Genomic DNA, 12,248 nt, shown 5'->3' on the forward strand with positions numbered 1-12,248 from the left:
ACGGATAAAGGTGGAGACAGGAGCGTACCTAAAGGCTCAGGGGCCCGGGTGCAAAAGTTCAGCTCGGGGCCCACCCTTGGGCCTCCACCCCACACTTTCCCGTACCCATACCCATATCGTGCTGCATACATGATCTGCCCCTTGGTGTAATCTTTCCAAACATGACGCATTTCCTGAACATGAAAATTTGTTTGCAGGCCACTCTCACACACACCGCCTTTTACCGCTATTAGCACAGCGCCCCGAGCGCCGTACTAGCCAAGGTATAACACTCCCATTGATTTTAATTAGGTCACTCAAATTTGCGCTCGAACACGGTGTTTCTAACGCTGTGATTTTCGAGAGCTGTCTGTTCTATTTTTGCATTTTTGTGCTTTTTAACACATCTCATCACCCATCACAATGATGGGGTGCATTAAAAAGTGCTCTCAGACGCTGTAACCTGTGTTCGAAAAGGCTGCTTAAAATTCCGGTAAAAATGCCACGATTTCAAGCTGTGTTTTCTGAACACGTGTGAGAGCGGCCTTAGGGGGGTCATGTTTTTGTTGCACTTTGGAACCACAATTAAGACACATAAAAAACCTGCATGCAGTATTTAAAGACTGCGTACGGTATTAGTGTGACTGCCCACTACAGTTTTTTTTCAAGGCGAAATTCGCAGCGTTTTTTTCCCCTGTAGGTATGTATGGGACTTGTAATGTTAAAATCACGATCGCGCAAAATCGCGATTTCGCGGTAAATTGCGATTTTGCGCGATCGCTATTTTAACATTACAAGTCCCATAGATACCTACAGAAGAAAAAAAACGCGGCGAATTTCGCCGTGAAAAAAAACTCTAGTGGGTAGTCACCCTAAAGGAGCTGCAGACACTATTAATAACCGCGTGCGGTTTTGATGTGTTTTTTGTGTGTGAAGGGTGCAAATAAATACAGTAAATCCAGGGAGATTTATAACTTATGAGAGAGAGATATGCGATAGATAGATATGAGATAGATAGATAGATAGATATGAGATAGATAGATAGGACATAGAGAGATATGAGATAGATATTGAGATAGATAGAATAGTGAGATAGATAGATAGATAGATATGAGATAGATAGATAGGAGATAGATAGATAGGAGATAGATAGATAGATATGAGATAGATAGATAGGACATCGAGAGATATGAGATAGATATTGAGATAGATAGAATAGTGAGATAGATAGATAGATATGAGATAGATAGATAGATATGGAGATAGTTAGATATGAGATAGATAGATATTAGATATATAGATAGATAGATAAACATATAGTAGATAGATAGATAGGTAGATAGATAGGACATAGAGAGATATGAGATAGATAGATAAATAGATAGATAGATAGATAGATATGAGATAGATAGGAGATAGATAGATAGACAGACAGACAGATAGACACACATATATACACTTACCCCAGGGCTCGGTCGACTTCTCCTCCATGTGACAGCAGCAGCAGGAGAGGTAAACTCAGAGGCTTCCGTGCAACAGGAAGCAGGGGGCAGCACATGATCACATGATCATTGTGCCCTGCCGTCCCATGTGACTTCCTCCCTCCTCCCCTGCCGGCCCATGTGACTTCCTCCCTCCTCCCCTGCCGACCCATGTGAGTACCTCCCTGCTTTTCCTCTCAGGCTGGCCGTTCTGGCTGCCGCATCATGCAGGGGAAAGAACGGCCAGCCATTAATGCACTGAATGTGCATGTGGATATGGGGGAGGGCGGCCTCGGGGCCCCCTGAGCGCAGGGGCCGGGTCGCCATGGCGACCCCAGCACCCCCTGACGCTATGCCTTTGGTTGGAGACTCCTCTGCTTTTAGTGATGTATCGGGCGTGGAAATGGGTTTGATATCTAAGGTTGAAAAAGTTTGGGCTAGATGTAGTTGAAAAATGGGACTCTTGTATGCATAATATATCTGGTTTATGTCTTTCGTAATCTATGAAAGCTTTTCTGCATTTGCTTGGAGAGTTAAAGGGGTTGTCCCGCGCCGAAACGGCTTTTTTTTTTTTCAATAGGCCCCCCGTTCGGCACGAGACAAACACAAGGGATGGGTTAAAAAAAAAAAAAGTTTAGTACTTACCCGAATCCCCGCTCTGCGGCGACTTCTTACTTACCTTACCAAGATGGCCGCCAGGATCTTCACCCACGATGTACCGCGGGTCTTCTCCCATGGTGCACCGTGGGCTCTGTGCGGTCCATTGCCGATTCCAGCCTCCTGATTGGCTGGAATCGGCACACGTGACGGGGCGGAGCTACGCGATGCCACGTAGAAGGGGGCGGAGCCAGAACGCAGCTCGTGCCGAGACCCAAGAGAAGGGAGAAGACCATTCTGCGCAAGCGCGTCTAATCGGGAGATTAGACGCTGAAATTAGACGGCACCATGGAGACGGGGACGCCAGCAACGGAGCAGGTAAGTGAATAACTTCTGTATGGCTCATATTTAATGCACGATGTATATTACAAAGTGCATTAAAGGGGTTGTCCCGCGCCGAAACAGGTTTTTTTTTTTTCAATAGCCCCCCCGTTCGGCGCGAGACAAACCCGATGCAGGGGTTAAAAAAGAAAACCGGACAGTGCTTACCTGAATCCCCGCGCTCCGGTGACTTCTTACTTACCTGGTGAAGATGGCCGCCGGGATCTTCTCCCTCGGTGGACCGCAGGTCTTCTGTGCGGTCCATTGCCGATTCCAGCTTCCTGATTGGCTGGAATCGGCACGTGACGGGGCGGAGCTACGAGGAGCCGCTCTCCGGCACGAGCGGCCCCATTCAGAAAAGAAGAAGACCGGACTGCGCAAGCGCGTCTAATCCGGCGATTAGACGCTGAAAATTAGACGGCACCATGGAGACGAGGACGCCAGCAACGGAACAGGTAAGTGAATAACTTCTGATAACTTCTGTATGGCTCATAATTAATGCACAATGTACATTACAAAGTGCATTAATATGGCCATACAGAAGTGTATAACCCCACTTGCTTTCGCGGGACAACCCCTTTAATATGGCCATACAGAAGTGCTTACCCCCACTTGCTTTCTCGGGACAACCCCTTTAAAGGAGATGTCTCGAGGCAGGAGTGGATTTTTTTTATTGCCCAGTCCCCCTAATTAAGCATACATTACTAAGCCCCCCTGTAAATGACTTTTCTAGCTGGTTTGTACTTACCGTTCCAGCGTTTCAGCAACTTATAAAAATTTTCCCAAGATGGCCGCCGGCTCTTTTCCCGTCGCTTGCTGTAGCCCGACGTGCGCGCTCCCGAGACGCTACCAGCTGTGTCTCCCTGACAACCAGACGCCCCGCAGCCGCCGACCGGACCCCTGGAGTGAACACGGCCGACCAGTCACCCACCGCCAGGCAGCAGGTAACCGGTGCAGCCCCCCCCCCGACACAGCGGCAGCCCCCCCATCGCGGCGACAGCCCCCCCATCACAGCGGCAGCCCCCCCCCATCAAGCGACAGCGCCCCCATCACAGCGGCAGCCCCCCCCATCACAGCGGCAGCCCCCCCCATCAAGCGACAGCGCCCCCATCACAGTGGCAGCCCCCCCATCAAGCGACAGCGCCCCCATCACAGCGGCAGCCCCCCCCATCAAGCGACAGCGCCCCCATCACAGTGGCAGCCCCCCCCATCAAGCGACAGCGGCCCCATCACAGCGGCAGCCCCCCCATCAAGCGACAGCGCCCCCATCACAGCGGCAGCCCCCCCCATCAAGCGACAGCGCCCCCATCACAGCGGCAGCCCCCCTCCATCAAGCGACAGCGCCCCCATCACAGCGACAGCGCCCCCATCACAGCGGCAGCCCCCCATCAAGCGACAGCGCCCCCATCACAGCGACAGCCCCCCCGGCCCATCACTTACCTGGGCGGCAGGACGGCGGGACAGCTGGGCGGCTTCTCGGGACAGCTGGGCGGCTCTGCACCTTCCTCTAACAGAGGATGGTACAGAATGGCCGCTCCAGCGCGCTCCCGAGCAGTGACAGCTCGTCTGCGCATGCGCAGAAGAGCTGTAGTGCGGAGCACACTGAAGCGGCTCGTGCTGAAAGGAGAAGACCGGACTGCGCAAGCGCGTCTAAAAAAGCAAGCTGTCAGCGAATTTAGACGGAACTATGGATACGAGGACGCTAGCAACGGAGCAGGTAAGTGAATAACTTCTGTATGGCTCATATTTAATGCACGATGTATATTACAAAGTGCATTAATATGGCCATACAGAAGTGTATAACCCCACTTGCTGCCGCGAGACAACCCCTTTAAGGCCCCGTACATTATGGCTTAGTACTCTACACATGGTGACTTATCTGGGTGGGGATGCTGATGTATTTGAGTGGTTTGTGAGATCAGTTTCTTTTTTTTGGGGGGGGGGGGGGGGTGTTAATGGAGTGGGCTTTAGTATCTTTGTGAGATTTGGTATATTAATTTGGATAACGACGATGTGACCCTGAAACATCTTATGTAATAAGTGAATTTGACTAATAACCTTTAAGTATGTCTTAAACATCAACAAAGTAACAAAGATGCGATCAGGGTCCTTGTGGTGGACCATCCGGAATCACATATTCCAATTGGACAACTACTATTGTTAAAGAAAAGCATTATCAACTGGTGTTAATTATACTTCGCTTTAAAGGAAGCTTGTAAAGTCTATGTGTAGCTTGGTTTTTCCCAGTGTAAATTGAAGGAAAATGTACATTACAGTTCCTGAAGAGCGGTGGGATCCTGGTGTCTATGATTCGGGATTTTGTCTGTATCGGTTGCTGGGTCTTCGACATCTGTTTTCCCAGAGTCTTTCTGGGCGTTGAGAAAAAGCGGGCTGTTGTCTAGTTGTTGTAGGGTCATCTATTGGGATATTTGCGGTTTGGAGAATTTCTTGCCCTTCCTCTAATGTGCGGATAATGTGCACTTGATCTTCGATTTGGAAGGATAGCATAAATGGGAAACCCCACCGATATCGCAATTGAGCTTTTTGTAGTGCCAGGGTGATGGGTCTTAATCGCCGTCTGCGCTCAAGAGTGGATGGTGCTAGGTCTGCATATAATTGTACTCCTTGTTCTGTTCCCGGGATTGGGGATACGTTTCTGGCTGCCGCGAGGATCATGTCTCGAGCTTCTGGGTAATGAAATTTTAGGATGATGTCTCGGGGTTGGTTTGGGTTACGGGGTTTGTTAAGGGCTCTGTGGATACGGTCCATTCTAAAAAGATTTGGGTCTGTCTGTGGTAGTAAGGCTTGGAAAATATTTAGTGCTGTTTCTTTCAGTGATGTGAAGCGTTCCGACAGGCCTCTTATGCGAAGGTTTGCCCTTCTAGATCTATTCTCTTGAGCTTCTAGTTTAAGTTCTAGTTGTTCTATTTTCTCTTGGGTCTCTTTGATGAGGTTTCTGTCAACATCTATTGCTTCTATGATTTCATCGGTTTTGTTCTCCAGCTCATCGACTCTTTGACCTAGCTCTTGAATTTGTTTGGAGAATTCGGATGTAGCTCCCAGCAATTCTTTTTTAAATAGATGTTGTATGTTTTTGTATAGATCTTTAATGTCTTGGCTTGAGAATTTGGGGTTGTTTTGGAGTAGGCTTGGTGGGGTCTGGTCGTTGTTTTGTGACGTGGTTGGATGGTCTTGATCTTGGGTCTCCATTTCTGTGGTTTGTGATGGGCGGAAAATTTTCGGTATTGGTTTGGATAAAGTACGGAGAGGGGTTGCTTTTGAATATTTCCCGTACTTTGGCATAGTAGAGGGTTTTTGTAGTAGAGCGGGCCAAGTAATCTGTGATTATATGTGTTGCAGCTTGATTATATCACTTTCCACCTTCCGGTCGGAGGTCAGTGTAGTAACATAGAGCCTCCGGATATGCGTCCACTGGATAGGTGTTGTCTTGACTACGCCATTTGGCGTAGGAGGGTGCTAGAGTCCCTCTTTAATAGTTTCAGATTTTATGGGTGCTCCCTTATCTGGTTATGCTTGGCTGGCCGATGGAGTCTGTGGGGGAGTGAGGTGAGTAAGTGGGTATTGTATCACTCACTAGCTTCTCGAGTGTCTGTAGGGCGCTCCTTCAGTTGCAGAACTGTGTGTGTGGAGGGGGGATTATAAAGTTCTATATTGTTTAGCAAGATAGTTGGGAGCTTGCAGTATATTGAGTAACCAGTAGATGGTGGTAGAGACTCACAGGAAAACCCCTTGCAGGGGGGTTCCCTTTTCGGGCTCTGGAGAGGCTCACTTTATGGCCTCCAGGCTTATCTTGTTCTTTCTATGGAGTGTCTCCGGACTGCCTGGAGGAGGTAAGGGGGTCTGGGTCTTCTAGTGCTATGCTGCTGTGCGCTCTCTGCCGCCTCTCTTATGTCTTCCTCCGCTTCCAGGGGCTGCTCCCCCTCCTCTCCACAGTGTCCTACCTCCAGCCGCCTGACTCCCGCTGGTCGCTGCTCCTCCTCCGCTTCTCCGCGCCTGGAGGTTTCCTCTCTGTCTCGGTGGGCTCCTGCGCCCTCTCCTTCCCCACCGCTGCCGCTTCTGACCGTCCTCGGGCATCCTCCGGCCGTGCCTTCCTCCGGACAGGTAGGCCTCACTTTCCTCCGGTCTCAAATCGGACATGTGGCAGCTCAAAATGTTCCCCTAGGCCCGGTGGGACTAGTTATAGGTTCCACTGGTCGCTCCGGTGTCTCTACCAGTGTGTAGGAGCCGACAAAGGTGCTCTTACAGCAGAGCTCTTTTTGCTGCGACTTGTCCGGCTGTTTGCTAGGCCACACTCCCGTGAAAAGAATCTTTGGGATTTGCTGCTTACCACCTGTTGAGAAGAGAAGTCTGGGGAAATCCAGCCTTTGTTCATCTTTATGAGTGTAAGCATGTCGGCGTGTACGCTTATCCGTGATGATCTCCCCGGCAGCACTAAACACCCTCTCTGACAAGACGCTAGCGTCAGGGCAGGCCAGCACCTCCAGGGCTAACAGCGCAAGTTCGTGCCATGTGTCCAGCTTTGACACCCAATAGTTGTATGGAGCAGAGGGATCACATAGTACGGTGGTACGGTCGGCTATGTACTCCGTCACCATCTTTTTACAGTGCTCCCTCCGACTCAGTCTTGACTGAGGAGTGGTGACACAGTCTTGCTGGGGAGCCATAAAACTGGCAAAGGCCTTGTGGAGTGTTTCCCTGTCTGCGCTGGACATGCTGCCTGATTCCCACACCTCCCCTGCTAGTTGGCTCTCTGAACTGCGTCTTCTACCGCTAGCGCTGTCAGATGGGAACTTTAGCATCACTTTTTCCACCAGGGCCCTGTGGTATTGCATCACTCTCGTACCTCTTTCCTCTTCAGGAATGAGAGTGGGTCGAGAAGGGTGTACACCCAGTAATCCGTGTTGGCAAGAATGCGTCTAACGCGTGGGTCATGGGAAAGGCAGCCTAACATGAAGTCAGCCATGTGTTCCAGAGTCCCAGTACGCAAGACATCACTGTCCTCACTAGGAGGATGCTCCTCCTCCTCTTTAGCCCATACACGCTGAACAGATGAGAGGCAAGCAGCATGGGTACCCTCTGCAGTGTGGCCAGCAGTCTCTTCCCCCTCCTCGCCCTCCCCCTCATCCTCCTCCAAAACCCGCTGAGATATAGACGTGAGGGTGGTCCGGCTATCAAGCGACATACTGTCATCCCCCGTCTCCTCTTCTAAATGCAAAGCGTCGGCCTCTATGCTTAGCAGCGAAGTTCTCATCAGGCAAAGCAGCGGAATGGTAACGCTAATGATGGCCGCATCGCCGCTCACCATTTGGGTAGACTCCTCAAAGTTTCCGAGCACTTAGCAGATGTCAGCCATCCATGCTCATTCCTCTGTAAAGAACTGCTGAGGCTGACTACCACTACGCCACCCATGTTGCAGCTAGTATTCCACAATTGCTCTACGCTGCTCGTACAGCCTGGCCAACATGTGCAGCGTAGAATTCCAGCGCGTGGGCACGTCGCACAGCAGTCAGTGCTCTGGCAGCTGAAACCGACATTGCAGTGTCCTGAGGGTGGCAGCATCCGTGGTGCACTTGCGGAAATGTGCGCACACGCGGCGCACCTTGCTGAGCAGGTCAGAGAGTAGGGGTAGTTTTTCAGAAACAGCTGAACCACCAGATTGAAGACATGCGCCAGGCATGGCACGTGTGTGAGGCTGCCGAGCTGCAGAGCTGCCACCAGGTTACGGCCGTTGTCACACACGACCATGCCCGGTTAGAGGCTCAGCGGCAAAAGCCAGAGGTCAATCTGCTCCATCAGACCCTGAAACAGTTCGGGGGCCATGTGCCTCTTGTCACCTAAGCTGATAAGTTTCAGGACGGCTTGCTGACGCTTTCCCACCGCTGTGCTGCGCACTGCGCGCTACCGACTGCTGGCGTCGCGCTCACAATTCGTAATTGAGAGGTGGAGGTGGCGGAGGGGGGGGGGGGGGAGGTTTGAAGGAGCTGGCATAATAAGCCGCAGATACCAGCACCGCGGTAGGACCTGATATTCTTGGTGTGGGTAGCACGTGAGCGGTCCAAGGCTCTGACTCGGTCCCAGCCTCCACCAGGTTTACCCAATGTGCCATCAGGGAGATATAGTGGCCCCGCCCGCCAGTACTTGTCCACGTGTCCGTGGTTAAGTGGACCTTCCCAGTAACCACGTTGGTGAGGGCACGATTTATGTTGCGGGGCACGTGCTGGTGTAGGGTGGTAACGGCACACCGGGAAAAATAGTGGCGACTGGGGACCGAGTAGCGTGGGACCGCCACCGCCATCATGTTTTTGAAAGCCTCTGTTTCCACAAGCCTGTACGGCAGCATCTGTAGGCTGATTAATTTGGCAATGTGCACGTTTAACACTTGTGCATGTGAGTTGGTGGCAGCGTATTTGCACTTTCGCTCCAACGACCTATACAATAAATTGAACACAAAATCTATCCCGCACAGCAAAAGCTGTAAAAGAAAAAACAAAAAACCCTAAAAAATTGAGGCAAAATGCATATTTTGTTAATTCTGCCTCCCAAAAAATGCAAAATAAGTGGTGATAAAAGCAGTATGTACCCCCAGAATGGTACCAGTAAGGCCTCCCTCACACAGAGCGTTTGCAAAATGCTGCCTTTTCAGCTACCTTTTCAGCTGTGCTTTCAGCTGTGTTTTCAGCAAAGCTGAAAACGCTGCCCATTCATTTCAATGGGAGACTTAGCTGAAAATGCCCAAAGATAGAACATGCAGCGCTTTCAAAACGCAGCGTTTTTCAAGGCAGCGTTTTCAGCCCTGTGTGAGCAGCCCCATTGAAATGAATGGGAGCCTTGTACAGCGTTTAGCACAGGGCTGAAAACGCTGCTGAAAGCGCCCTGAGTGAGGGAGGCCTAACAACTACAGCTTGTTATGCAAAAAACAGCTCTCGCAAAGCTCCACCCAAGAAAATTTTTGGCATTGTAATTGTACTGGGCCGCAGAAAAAATGGTATCATGGCATTTATGTGCGTATTTACAGATCCAAAATTTCCATGCGCAATACGCAAAAAATATAACGCATTGAATTCAATGAGTTTATTCATAAGTGTGGATTCTGCGTGCACAATTGCATCGCGCAAAACAAAAAGCACAACATGCTCTATTTTGCTACTTATTTGTACAGTAAAAGCACATATCTGGCACTCATTAAAGCACTGGCAGCATCGTTGTGTATTTTTAATTTTTTTTGCATGTACATTGGCGAACGACTTGCACAGGCAAACAGTACAGTAAAAAATGTAGTCGCATACGCAATTACGCAACTTTCATTACGCAAAAACACACGCAAATACGCTTATGTTCGTGTGAAGGGGCCCTAACACTGTAAGGGTCCATGTACATGGCTGTAGACATTTTACGTGCGCCTGCTGACGCCGTAAAAACACCTGAACGGCAAAGGGCCTGCCGCATATACGTCAAGGCTGCAATGCTGTGTGGCCCTCCCCCTTGCTGGCTTCCCTCCCCATTGCTGGCTGGCAGTTTGCAATGGAAGGGTGCGGTACGTGGGCAGAGCTAAGCCTCCGCCCCCTCCCCGCCCCTTGTCCGCAGCCAGCAATGTGAGCTTTGCAAACAGTGGCAAGTGGCGGAGAGGAGAAGAGAAGGGGCAGGGAGTTTAGCAGACACTCTGCTAAACTTCCTCCCACGTCCTTTCTCCGGCAGCAAGCATAAGCTCCCATGGGAATTTATGTAGCTGCCAGCGGTGGCATGAAAGCGCCTGCTTAGGCGCTTTTATGCCGCGATAATACGCCCCTGTGCACTGATACATTGTAAGCCAATGCATCAGAGGGGCAGCATATATATTGGCTGGGCATGAAAACCTGGCCGATACACACCTGTGTGAATAAGCCCTAAAAGAAAAACATGGTAGAATTGACGTTACCTCTCTCTGCCCTTCAAAAAAAATTTATAATAGTTTTACAATATATTATATGTACCCAAAAAATGGCACCAATAAAAGCTGCACTTTTCCATGCAAAAAACAAGCCCATTTGGCCAGGTGAATGGAAAAGTAAAAGCGTTATGTTATGGTTTTTAAAAAGTGTAGATGTAAATCCCCCAAAAATTGGTGCGTCCTATTGGCCGAAACAGACTGTATATTTAAGGGATTAACAGTTCAGAGTTTTACGAACACAGCGATACCAAATGCTTTTTTTTTATTACTTAGGAGTTCTTTTTAGTGGAAAAAGGGAAGTTTTTTAACCTCGCATTATTTTTTCTTGTTATATTTTAAAAAAATGTTATTTAATAGAGATGAGCGAACGTACTCGGATAAGCACTACTCGTCCGAGTAATGTGCTTTATCCGAGTATCTCTCCGCTCGTCCTGAAAGATTCGGGGCGCTCCGCTGCTGACAGGTGAGTCGCAGCGGGGAGCGGGGCAGAGCGGGCGGGAGATAAGGAGAGAAAGATCTCCCCTCCGTTCCTCTCCCGCTCTCCCCTGCAGCTCCCCACTCCGCAGCGCGTCCCGAATCTTTCAGGACGAGCAGAGAGGTACTCGGATAAAGCACATTACTCGGACGAGTAGTGCTTATCCGAGTACGTTCGCTCATCTCTATTATTTAACCATTTTCTTCATTGGTATTTGAACAGAGAGTTTGTGGGTTTCAGGTGAGGTTCTATTAATACTGGAACTACTGTGGGGGGTCACTGTTACTACTAGTGTCGAGGTAGGCAACACTATTAGTAACAGTGCCCCTATATCAGCCCTTGTAGTAATAGTATTAGCACTGAGGCCACTGTGGGGGTCACTATTTTAACTGAGGCCACTGTGGGGGTCACTATTACTTCTTAGGCCACGGTGGGCGTCACTATTACAACTGAGGCCACTGCAGGGGTCACTATTACTCCTGAGGCCACTGTGGGGGTCAATATTACTACTGAGGCCACTGTGGGTGTCACTATTTTAACTGAGGCCACTGTGGGGGTCACTATTACTTCTGAGGCCACTATGGTTGGTCACTATCACAACTGAGGCCACTGTGGTGTAAATATTACCTCTGAGGCCACTGTGGGGGTCACTATTACTACTGAGGCCACTATGGGTGTCACTATCACAACTGAGGCCGCTGTGGGGGTCACTATTATTCCTGAGGCCAATGTGGCGAATACTATTACTACTGGCAGGTCTGGGAGCAGGCAATGCAGAGAGGAGAACACAAGGGAAGAAGACTGGCGCTGCTGTCCAGTTAATGGGATGAATGGAGGTTCCAGTCTGAATTAACTGTATTGGCAACTCGTTTCCGAGGCGGATCGTCTCCTTCTTCAGGCCAATTACAGACAATATATAACAGGATGCATTTAAAAGCCCCAGAGAGTGGGTAACACAAAGGCGTCTCACATCATGTCCTCACATCCTGTAACTTTGTAACAGGCCTGATAGAATTTGTGTATATATATCAACAGCGAGAAAATTGGAAACATTTTGAAAAAAATTGTAATTTTCAACTGCAATATGTTAAATATGTGCAAACATACTGTACAAATTTTTGATAAAATATAGTTTCCCCTATCTGTTTACTTTATTCTGGACGCACATTGGTGGCTCTGTGCCCCGTAACCAATGAGCGGATTTGCTGCGGTTTTGCCGCAGCAGATCCGCCCGCAGCTGCTAATCTCGGGATTAGCCAGCCATGTGGACGAGGTTTCTCAGAAATCTCGTCCACACGGGACGGCTAATCCGCTGCGGTAAATCCGGTTGAAACCACGGCTGCGGCTGCCGCAGCCGCGGTTTCAAAAGAAGCAGCATGTCTGTTTA

Source organism: Eleutherodactylus coqui, chromosome 3 (assembly GCF_035609145.1).
Source record: "Eleutherodactylus coqui strain aEleCoq1 chromosome 3, aEleCoq1.hap1, whole genome shotgun sequence".
In the NCBI taxonomy this organism is placed as follows: domain Eukaryota; kingdom Metazoa; phylum Chordata; class Amphibia; order Anura; family Eleutherodactylidae; genus Eleutherodactylus; species Eleutherodactylus coqui.